This window comes from Moschus berezovskii, chromosome 21 (genome assembly GCF_049115385.1).
Source record: "Moschus berezovskii isolate FMDL1 chromosome 21, NW_MosBer_1.0, whole genome shotgun sequence".
Taxonomy (NCBI): Eukaryota; Metazoa; Chordata; class Mammalia; order Artiodactyla; family Moschidae; genus Moschus; species Moschus berezovskii.
This window is the reverse complement of record NC_142480.1, coordinates 10,940,832-10,952,335: the sequence shown is the minus strand read 5'-3', so window position 1 is coordinate 10,952,335 and position 11,504 is coordinate 10,940,832.

Here is an 11,504-nt window from a genome sequence, read left to right as displayed (position 1 = left end):
AGTGTCTGGGCCGAAACTAGGACAGTCCTGGGTGAAATGGGACCACTGATCACCCTCATTAGAGGTGACAAAGGCTAGAGAGTCCCTTACATATGATTGCACCCACCTCCTTGTGGCCCTGGGTGGGGGGACTTGTGCTCAGACCCAGAACAGCCTTCTCCAGCCACACACAGCTGGCGGCCCCGGTCTTCTGGCTCCAGGTGCTTTTGAAAAGCTCCTGCCAGAGGGGGATTCAGTGTAATCTCACCGCGAAGCTGGAGAGAGTGTGTGAGAGGAACGGAGGGGCGTTCCTTGTCATGAGCACTCCCCAGCGGGCACAGCAAACTGAATAGATGGGTCAGTGACTGTATGGTCCCCACAGCCAAAGATATTTACTGTCTGGCTCTTTAAAGAAAAAAGTTTTCTTTCCTCTGGTCTCAGAAAAGGATGACAGAGATTTGAATAAGGGTCATAGCAGTAGAGGGTCTGAGAGACTGAATGGGGTGGGAGTGGATGGAAGGCCAGGTAGATCATAGAGGATGACAACTGGGTTTGGAGGCTGATAACTAGGTAACAACAGGGAAGAATCTTCAGGACCTGGAGGTGGGAAAATGTCCCTAAGCAGGACACAGAGACCTAACCATAAAGGAAAAAACTGGTCCGCTAAGTGCATTAAAGTGGGGAATTTCAGTCATAAACGTGCACCATTATGAGAATGAAAAGACAAGTGAGGGAGGAAGAAAACACACAGACAACATACAGACTTGATAGACGGCTAGAGTTCAGAGAACCGCAAATCACTAAGAAACAGCCCTATAGAAATACGGGTCAAAAACGTCACCTGCACCCAGCTAAAATCAAACAAACAACCCCCTACCAAAACTAAAAAAAAAACTTCTGCATGCTTGTGCTAAGTTGCTTCAGTCGTGTCTGACTTTGTGGGACCCGACAGACTGTAGCCCTCCAGGCTCCTCTGTCCACAGGATTCTCCAGGCAAGAATACTGGAGTGGGTTGCTATGCCCTCCTCCAGGGCATCTTCCTGATCCAGGGATTGAACCCGCATCTCTTACGTCTACCTGTGTTGGCAGGTATGTTCTTTACTGCTAGAGCCACCAGTTGACCCATAAACACAAAAGAGTACTCAGTCTGAAAGTGAGAAAGGGCGTGTCTGAATCACGATGAGCCACCACTACACAAACACCAGGTTGGCAAAATGAAGTCCAACGATTTCAAGTAACTGGTGAAGACATGAGAAGATCTTGCTGGGTATCCTCTTGGGTCCCTTCCTTTAGAATCTTTCTGAGCCCCCAGATCCATGCCCCAGGCAGGCCCAGTGTTGAACTGAGGGGACGGTAAGGTAAGGGTCGAGTGATGGTTGGGGGATGTGTTTCTTGGACGGAGGATGGGCTTGTTGGTTCACTGATGCCTGGGACCCTCTTCCCTTCTTCCCTCCAGCTCTGTGGGAGAAACCACTCATCCCCTCCTTGACCACTCCCCACAGCTTCCATGCTGATGAGGACCCCACAGTCAAGGTGCCCGTTGCTGCCGGATGCCCAGCACCACTGCTATCTTCATGACAGGTACTTGCCCTGCTTGGTATTGTGGACGGATTACCAAGGAAACACAGCAACCCTCTTTATCCTTCCTAATCAAGGGAAGATGGAGCAGGTGGAAGAGGTTTTGACTCCCAAGATGCTAACAAGATGGAGCAACTTGCTCCAGAAGAGGTAATCCATCAGGGCATGGTGCAAGCTGAGTCTTCACTGTGAGCCCTTCCAACGAAAGCCAGGGCCCCAAATTGGCAGGGGGGGATCACCAAATTATGGAAGAAGTCTTACTTTCTTCAAGACTTTCCATGGGTTTCCTTAAATAAGGATTGCCAATATTGTATCTAAATTTTGCCCTCATTACTGAAAAGAGAACCAGACTAGGAGTTAGGAATCCTGGGTTTAGATACAGCCATTGTACTACCCACTCCAGTATTCTTGCCTGGGAAATCCCATGGATGGAGGAGTCTGGTGGGCTACAGTCCATGGGGTCGCATAGGAGTCGGACCCAACTAAATAACAACAACTTGTACTGCACAAGTCCGGGGTGAAGAGACACCCGCTCTCTGAGGGTCCATTTAGTGCAATGAATGAGTAGATTTCTGGTCAAGCTGCTGATCATTCTGCTATAGAGGCACTTAGGAAAACCCCATCCACCCACCCCAGGAAGTAGCAAGGAAGCTTTCACACACCCTGAGGCTATAAGGAGGAAAAGTCTTCAAACACATGAAAGAAAAGGACTCCAGGCCAAGGCCATATGGGGGTGGGCAACTCACACAACTCACGTGGTAGAGGAATTCTATCCAAAGAAATCATCGGTTCCAAACAAGTGAAAACCATGGGGCCCCATCAGTTCAGTCCCTCAGTTGTGTCCAACTGTTTGCAATTCCATGGATTGCAGCACGCCAGGCCTCCCTGTCCATCACCAACTCCTGGAGCCTGCTCACATTCATGTCCATCGAGTCGGTGCGCCATCCAACCATCTCATCCTCTGTCATCCCCTTCTCTTCCTGCCTTCAATCTTTCCCAGAATCAGGGTCTTTTCCAGTGAGTCAGTTCTTTGCATTAGGTGGCCAAAGTACTGGAGTTTCAGCTTCAGCATCTGTCCTTCCAATGAGTATTCAGGACTGATTTTGGCCCCATCAGAGACAAAGGCAAAACTGCCACACGAGGAGACCTGTATCTCCTGACACGTGTGCAGAAAACAAACCTCTGCTTAGAAGAGCTGCTGAAGGAAGGAGGCCTTGCAGATGGGTGACCCTGGGGTCAAAGGAGCCTGGCTTTAAGTCACCGGGAGCACTCACTGAGGGCATGGCACAGAACTCTGATGGAGTGGGGGCAGGGAGCGCATGCCCTTGAGAAAAGCCCAGCCCAGACAGGACCCCTGGCTAGTTCAAGAGTCCAGTGTTTTAACCCAGTGCCTCTTTCAGCTATTTTTACAGGAAGCTCAAGTTGTATCTCCCCAAGTTCTCCATTTCTGGCTTCTATGAATTAGATCAGATTTTGCCCAAGCTGGGCATCACAGACCTGTTTTTGCAGCGGGCTGACTTGTCTGACATCACAGAACAGAGCTAAACCTGCGGGTTTCCAAGGTAAGTCACCCATGGGTATCAACCCCTGGAGATCTTGGAGGGGAACTTCTACCTCTTGGAACATGCTGGGTGCTGGGTACTCTCCCGGCCACCATGCGAAGTCTCAGTGCCTGAGTTTTATTCAATAATCCATGGATATAGGGAGCCAAGAAGTAGCCCACCATGTTCTGGGTGTGGTGCTTGATGCTGGGAATCCAGGGGCCACCAGGTCCCTGCCCTCAGAGAACTGTCCCACTCAAGTCATAGATGGTGGCAACAGAGAGTGACAAACGCAACGCCAGAAACAGAGGAAGGATGCAGATGAGGCTGGGTGGTTCCATGAATTTCTTAGGTGAATAAAGGGCCCTCACGACCTCAGTTATGTAAGACAAAGTTGCGCTAAAATGTAGAGTCTTGGGTTTGAGAGTTCAAGTTCTGCCTCTTATGACATTGAAAGGTTACCCAGCCTCTGGATTTACCTTCCTCATCTGTAAAGCAGACATAAGAACTTGACATCATAGGATGGTAGAGAAGAGTTATCTGAGAAGACACATAATTGTATGCAATCACTGTTGTATAAATAAGGGATCATTAGCTCAATGACCTTCCCCATGGTGTAGAAATTCCTGCTGTGTTATCCCAACAAGTGACTTTGGTCTTCAGTGGTCTCTGGTCCCTCCAGGTTTCCTTAAGCCCTGACTCATGCTCTCTCAGGGCTTCCCTGGTGGCTCAGATGGTAAAGAAGTTGCCTGCAATGCCCTGGGTCAGGAAGATCCCCTGGAGAAGGGCATGGCTACCCACTCCAGTGTTCTTGCCTGGAAAATCCCATGGACAGAGGAGCCTGGCAGGCTACAGTCCATGGGGTCGCAAAGTGTTGGACATGACTGAGAGACTAACACACACATGCTCTCTCAGAGCTAACACTAGTCATTTCCCTTTCAGAGTTTCCGCAAGGCCATCCTGGAGGTGAGTGAAGTTGGCACCCAGGCTGCAGTGGCCACCGGCAGGTTTGTCCCCTTTTGGCCCCGGGACAACCGCCAAGCCCTTTGGTTTAACCAGCTCTTCCTTGTGGTGATCTTTTCCACCAACGCCCAGGTGATCTTTCCCACCTTCTTTCTGGGAAAAGTGGTCAACCCCACGAAACCATAGCCCTCCCAGGGCTGGCTTGCCTGTTACAAGCAGGCGGATGTAGCCTGGAGGGCTAGGCGTGAGCAGCTCTGGGCTTGGAGTGGAGGATGCAGAAGATGCTGAGGATCCGGGGCAGAAGTTGCTGGTGAAGGAGTATCTGACGGGTGTAGACTGGACACCCAGCTCCTCAGGGCTGTGCCACCCCAGACAGATCATCTAACCCCTTTGAACAGGTTTCTACCCCGGAAAGTGGGAGAGGCGTCCACCCCCACCCCCACCACCCAGGGTAGTTATACAGATTAAACAAAATGATGGCTACGGGGAGCCTGGCTCAGCACTGTCCATATAGTGGATACTCAGTGCATCCCTTTCCCATCCCTCTGGGGTTTGCCTGCGATCCCCTGGCACACCCAGTCCCAGACGCAGTGGTGAGACGTTCCAAGTTCCAGTGAGTTCACGAGGCGTGTGTGTGTGGTAGGCGGTAGTGGTGTGGGCAGCCAGTGGACAGGGCAGGTGCCCTGTTTCAGAGCCGGGGTTCAGAAGGCCTTGGGAGGGAGAGTGCCCACCAAGGCACCTGCTACCGAGGCTGGAGATGGAGGCTCAGAGAGGCAAGTGGTCACAGGGGCAGCTCAGGCCCCACCCCACCTGTGGTCACGGGGATGTGGCCAGTATCCCTTCCAGAGCAGATTGCCATGGCCACGGACTGAGTTGCACAAGAAGGAGAACTGTGAGATGTACGAGTCTAGAGGCCTATCTTCCCATCCCTGCTGTGCCATCGAGGTGTTCTGAGACTTTTGTGGTCCTTCCCCTCTGGACTTCAGTGTCCCCACCTCAGTAATGTTAGCTGGCCCAGTATTAAAAAGCAGAGACATCATTTTGCTGACAAAGGTCCATCTAGTTAAAGCTATGGTTTTTCAGTCATGGTTGGATGTAAAAGTTGGACTATAAAGAAGTCTGAGTGCCGAAGAATTGATGCTGTTGAACTGTGGTGCTGGAGAAGACGCTTGAGAGTTCCCCGGACAGCAAGGAGATCAAGCCAGTCAATCCTAAAGGAAATCAACCCTGAATATTCATTGGAAGGACTGATGCTGAAGCTGAAACTTCAATACTTTGGCCACCTGATGTGTAGAGCTGATTCGTTGGAAAAGATCCTGATGCTGGGAAAGATTGAGGGCAGGAGGAGAAGGGGATGACAGAGGATGAGATGGTTGGATGGCATCACCGACTCAATGGACATGAGTTTGCGTAACCTCTGGGAGATACTGAAGGACAGGGGAGCCTGGTGTGCTGCAGTCCATGGGGTCACATAGAGTCGGACATGACTTAGCAACTGAACAACAACAACAGGTGGCCCAGCTCAACTGTCTTTGAGTTTGTGGGGTGAAGCCTCTGAGGAGGGACCACGCAGAGTCTGTGAGAATAAACCTCTGCCCCTCCCACGGGAGGACGCAGGCTGACAGGACCTGGCTGTGTTTGTCTAAACCTCAGTAATTTCCAGCAACTGCATTTCTCTGGGCAGGGTCTAGTGGGTTTGGTTCGTTTGTTTGTTTTGATGGTGAGTGTCAGAGGTGGCAGGAGGTCTCACAGACACAAAACCAGAGTTTTCACTGGTGACCAAGAAAAGCAGACGGAGAGCCATCTATGGAGCTGACGGTTATTCCAGAATCAAAATATTCCAGGGACTGTGTGACCTGGTTCTGGTCCTGGTCCTTGGCCCAAATAATGCCACGATGGCAGGAATAGGATAGTGGCAGGAAGCTAGGAAGCCAATATCTGGAGCAGGAGACAGACAACGTTTTTGACAGAAAAAGCCATGAGGAACAGAGTGAGGGGCAGAAGATTCTGGGGGGCCCCCCCCCATTTCCTCTGCAACACAGCTGATGGTCTCGGGCATCACCAACAGAAAGACGATCCTATCGGAGCAAGTATCTCAGCAACACCAGCCCAGTGCTAACCCACCAGCTCTGGGCTCCAAGGTCAAGGGCCTGCCAGAGCTCAGCACCAAGTCCTCCAAGGCCCCGAGGACCTCGCTCTTTTCTTGCCAACCCTGGTTTAATTGGTCCATTTCCCCCTGCACCTGCTGGGATGTTGGATTCTATTTTTCAACAGCCAGGCAAGAGATAGTTAAGCCCAGGCTGACTCATTCCCCTGTCTGCCCCTACAGCAGCAGGAGGTGGGTAGATTTAAGGGTCCCAGACAAGCCTAGAAGAAGATGCAGGCCTGGGGTTACCATGGCAGTGACACCGCTGGGGTGATGTGAGGAAGTGAAGCTCTGGTATGACGGAGGGGAGGAGAGGGGTGCAGTCCCCTCGAGAGTGATGCCTCCTTGTTCTGATTAAGCTCATCTCATTCCCTCCTCTGCTCAAAAGCAAATCAATGGCCCCCTATTGCCTCCAGGATAAAGATCAAATTCCTCCAACTGCAGTCAAGGCGCCCCCAATCTGGTCCCTGCCTGCCTCTCCTGCCCCCCGCCCCTCTCTTGCCCTCACTTACCCAGTGACTGCACTCATGGAAAGTCTGACTGTCTTCCCAGGCTGCCCGTAGCTTCCCATCTTTGGGCTTCTGTCCCTTCAGATCCCTATCACCCAGAACGCTCCCTTCCCCATTTCTGAGGATACTAGGATTTCCAACAAGCGCCTCCTGCTGTCCCTAAGGCAGGCAGTCTTCCTACCATCAAGCATGGCTGGCTGACATTAATCTCTGCCTCCTGTTCAGTCAGCACTGGCCCCTCTTAGACAGAACATCTCAGAGGGAGGACTCTGTTCACACTTCACTCACCTCAGTACCTGACCCCAGTGCTGATCGTCCGGTCTGGCACGTGACTCAGGCCCAGCCAATGGCTGGTGACTGAACGAATGAATGGGGAAGGCTGTACTCAGAGCAAGGTCCCCACGTTATTTGTTCTGTGTCACCACCCCCCGACACACCCCAGGAATTGACTGGGTAAATATTTAGTCCAGCTTCTCAGATTTCAAAATGTCCTTTCGGAGCATTAAAAAAAAAAGACCTACAGGGCTGTGTGTGACCCTTGTTTTGCTACTGGCGAGGCACACTGTGGGCACGGAGTTCAGTGTTGGGAGGCGGGGTATGCTGGTGATTTCTGTCATTCTCCTCTGGCAGGAAAGGCACAGTCTTTCTGCACTTTGCAATTGGAGAGTGGAGGGAGGCAAGGGAGTGTCACGAGTGTTGTGGTGGAGCCTGGGGGACCCGGATGCCAGTGGATGGATGATTGCCCCACCCTCATGAGCAGGTGTAGAGAGAAGCATGTGGGTTCATTTGACTGCTCATTCTCTCATTCAACAAAGAGTGGGGACTGGCCACTAGCCAGGAAGCCAGGGGGATTTCCTCAGTTCAAGAAGAGGCACTTGAAACTTGGGCTGGGACAGAAAGTCTGCATTCCCAGCTTCTCTGTTACCTGTACTGAGGGCAACCTCTTACCTCTCCGGATTTCAGTTTTGCATCTGTAAGTGGGGACATAAACCACAGCATCTATAGAGGTCGGGAGCAGATGGACATGGGATCCACGGAAGACACAGGTCTGGGAACCCCCGGCTCTGATGGAGCCTATGAATGTGTGAACATGTGAAGGGCAGGAGGGTATCTGTTCCATCCCTGGCTGCCTGGGGAGGCGAAGTGTCCTTCTCTGAGCCGGAGCAGATCTAAGCCTAATGCCTTCCAAGCTCTGAGCATCTGCAGTGAGCAAGTGCTTTCCAGGAGTGACCAAGAGGCCATGAGCATCTGAGCACAGAAGCTGGACTTTGGAGCCAGAATGCCTGTGCTGGAACCTGGACTCAACCGATGACCGAGTACACGAGTTGGTTAGGGTACTAATTTTGCTGTAACAAAGGACCACAGCTGAGTGGTTTAACAGCAGAAGTGTATTATTTCACCCTTCTGGAGGCCAGCAGGCCATGATCAAGGTGATGGCAGAATGGTGGAGTTGATTCCTTCTGAGGCTGGGAGGGAGCATTTCTCCCGGCCTCTCCCCTGGCTCCTGGGGGTTCACTGGCCGTCTTTCCTTGGCTTGTAGATCTCTGCTTCATCTTCACATGGTGTTCTCCCTGTGTGGGTGTCTCTGTCCAGAATTCCCCCTTTTACAAGGATGTCAGCATTATTGGATTAGAGGCCCACCCTAGTTCCGAATGACTTCACTCAAACTAATTACATCAGCAATGACCCTATTTCCAAATCAGGTCACCTTCTGAAATGCTGGTGGTAAAGTCTTCAATTTTGAGGAGATGCAGTTGAACCTATGACCTGATGCGGGACTTGGGTCACCCCTCTGCGCCTCAGTTCCCTCGCCTGTGAAACGGAGATGAGGTACCTAACCCGTAAGTAGACTCTGCATGAGTTACTGTTTCTAAAGCACTCACCTTGGCTGTTCCACAAATACTCACTACTGCTATTTCATTTTATCTCTTATCACAACTCTCCCCTAGAGCAGGGCCACAGCTCCACCTGCCTGCCAGAGCTGGCAGGTGGCCCGAGCAGGTAAAGTGGGCTGACAGGGATCGGGACCAAGAAGGTGGAGCAGTAAGAGCCCCCACTGAAGGACATTTCTGTTCCACATTGCCACACTCACTCGGGGCGACAGAACTCCGTTCTGCCCAGGCTGCAACTCTCCTATTGGGAATAGTGCTCTTCATTGCTCTTGATGTCAATGGAAAAAGAAATCTAACATGACATACTTGGTCCTTAAAATTCCCATATCCTGGCCACTGGCTCATCCTACTCTCTCACCCCAGTTGTCGTGGCCTGAATTGTGTCCTCCAGAAGTTTGTATATTGAAGCCTGAACCCCCAGTGAGTGGGCCTTCAGGGAAGTAATTAAAGTGCAGTGAGGTCATAAAGATGGGATCCTGATCTCATGGAGCTAAGCGTGCTTATTAGAGGAAGAGACACCAGAGCTTGCGTCTTCTCTCCCCACCCCCTTCTCTGCCCCCATCCCGGCACAGAGAAGGGGCTGTGTTAGGACTCAGCAAGAAGGCACCATCTACAAGAAATAAACCCGGACATCACCCTGGTCTCGGACTCCCAGCCGCCAGAACTGAGAAACATGTTTCTTTTGTGTGAGGCCCTCTGTCTGTAGTCTTTTGTTCTGGCAGCCAGAGCAGACTAATCCATGCCCTGAGACACCCTCAGAACTTTCTCTTCCAAGTGTCCCCGTCCCAAGTCCCACTTCCTTCAGGACCCTTCTGAGTGGCAATGGGGAGTCAGACTTGCCCCATTCCCCAAATTCTCAAGCTAGCCCTTAGAATGTCAGCCTGGGATGTGGTTCCTGGGGTGCCTCCACGGACATACACACGGGCTGTAGAAGTCTTTTCAGCATCTTGTTTAGTCCCATCTTTCATCGGAAACCCGTTTTAAGGTATTACACTAGTCTCCCACTGCTGCCGTAACCAATTAGGACCAACTGAGTGGGGTAAAGCAACGCGAGTTTATTCTCTCCCGGCTTTGGAGGTCGGAAGCTAGGTCTTCCTGGGCCAGCATCAAGATGCCGCGTCAGCAGGGTTTGCTTCTGGAGCTCCTTGGCCTAAGGCCCCAGATCCACTGTTTCTTTCCTCCTGCTTCCCTGATCACGTCTCCTACCAGGAGACGCTCCAAAGGTAACAAACAATGACTCCCTCGCCTCCTCTGACTCTGCTCTCCAACCCCATTCTGCTTCTCTCCCTCATAAAGAAGGGCCCTTATGATAACACTTAGGGCTCACCTGGGAAATCCATAACAGAACTCCCCAATCCCGTTTCAAGATCAATCAAAGTCCCTTTGGTTCTATCAGGTCACTGTCACAGGTTCTGGGTGTTAGGACATGGATATCTTTGGGGAGCTGTTGTTATCCATACTACACAGGTTTGCTGTTCTTCGGTTGCTAAGTTGTGTCCAACTCTTTGCCACTCCATGGACTGTAGCCGGCCAGGCTTCTCTGTCCTCCACTATCTTCCGGAGTTTGCTCAAATACACGTCCACTGAGTATGTGACGCCCTCCAACCATCTCGTCCTCTGCTGTCCCCTCTCCTCTTGCCCTCAGTCTTTCCCAACATCAGGGTCTTTTCCAATGAGTCGGCTCTTCGCATCAGGTGGCCCAAGTGTTGGAGTTTCAGCTGCAGCATCAGTCCTCCCAGTGAATATTCAGGACTGATTTCCTTTAGGATGGACTGGCTTGGTATCCTTGTGTGGGACTTTGTTCTTGAAAGAGACTCTCAAAAGCTAACAAACACTGATTTCCTTCCTATAAAGCATAGTTTGGGAATCTCTTGGTTATGAGATGAGGGACTCTTGCTTACATCACATGGCACAATGGGTGGAAAACAAAGCCTAAACAAATGAGACCTGGTTTCCCCCTGTTAATGCCTCTCCCTAGCAGCTGTGTGCTGTTGGGCTGATCACCTATCCTCTCTTGACTTCCATCTTCTGATTCCTTAGGGATTCCAGCACTCATCCTCCAGTGCGTAGCGAAGGTAGTGAGCACACAGAAAGCACCCGACGCCAGGGAGTGACTGTGCTCATCTCTAGATTGAAGCAAAGCTCAGTATTATCCCCTTTGCAGGGCAGCTGGAAGTACTAAGCTAGATAAAGGGCCAAAACTGGGTCCCAAATTATGGAGCGAGAAGGCGGATGTCTCAGAGGTTGTAGAGGGACCCTGTTTGCTGAGCAGCAAGGTCACTTTCTCTGGGTAATACCCGACCTTCTGTTTCCTCTACCAACTGCACACTGCATTTACTCACACAGCCTTCTGGGTCGTGGCCACACACTGTACACTCCAGTATTTGGGAGCCCCAGGCATGGGGACACTGGCAATGAAACAAGGCTTGAGCCAACACCCCGCCACTTGGAAACAGTCTTGAGAGAGTGAGGCTGAGTTTTGAAGCCCCAGTGTCAAGGTAGAAAAGGACAGTTCAACTGAGTCCACAGAAATCCTGGAGACAGACCTTTGCTTTGCAAAGAACACTGGCCTTGAAGCTGGTGGCGTGAGCACTCAGCCCCACTCTGGCCCTAACTGATGCATATCTCTGAAAAGTCCCTTCATCTCTCTGAGCCTCAGTTCAGTCATTGGTGCAACAAGAGGGGTGGAGACAGTGATCCCTCATCTCAGCCCTTGTGGTGGTGGTGGTTTAGTCACTAAGTCACATCTGACTCTTGTGATCCCATGGACTGGAGCCCACCAGGCTTCTCTGTCCATGCGATTCTCCAGGCAAAGACCCTCTTGATACATCTAATTTCCACCAGGAGCTGGCTGCAGGGGTCCATGAACCTCGTAAGTGCACAGCCTGCATAGCGC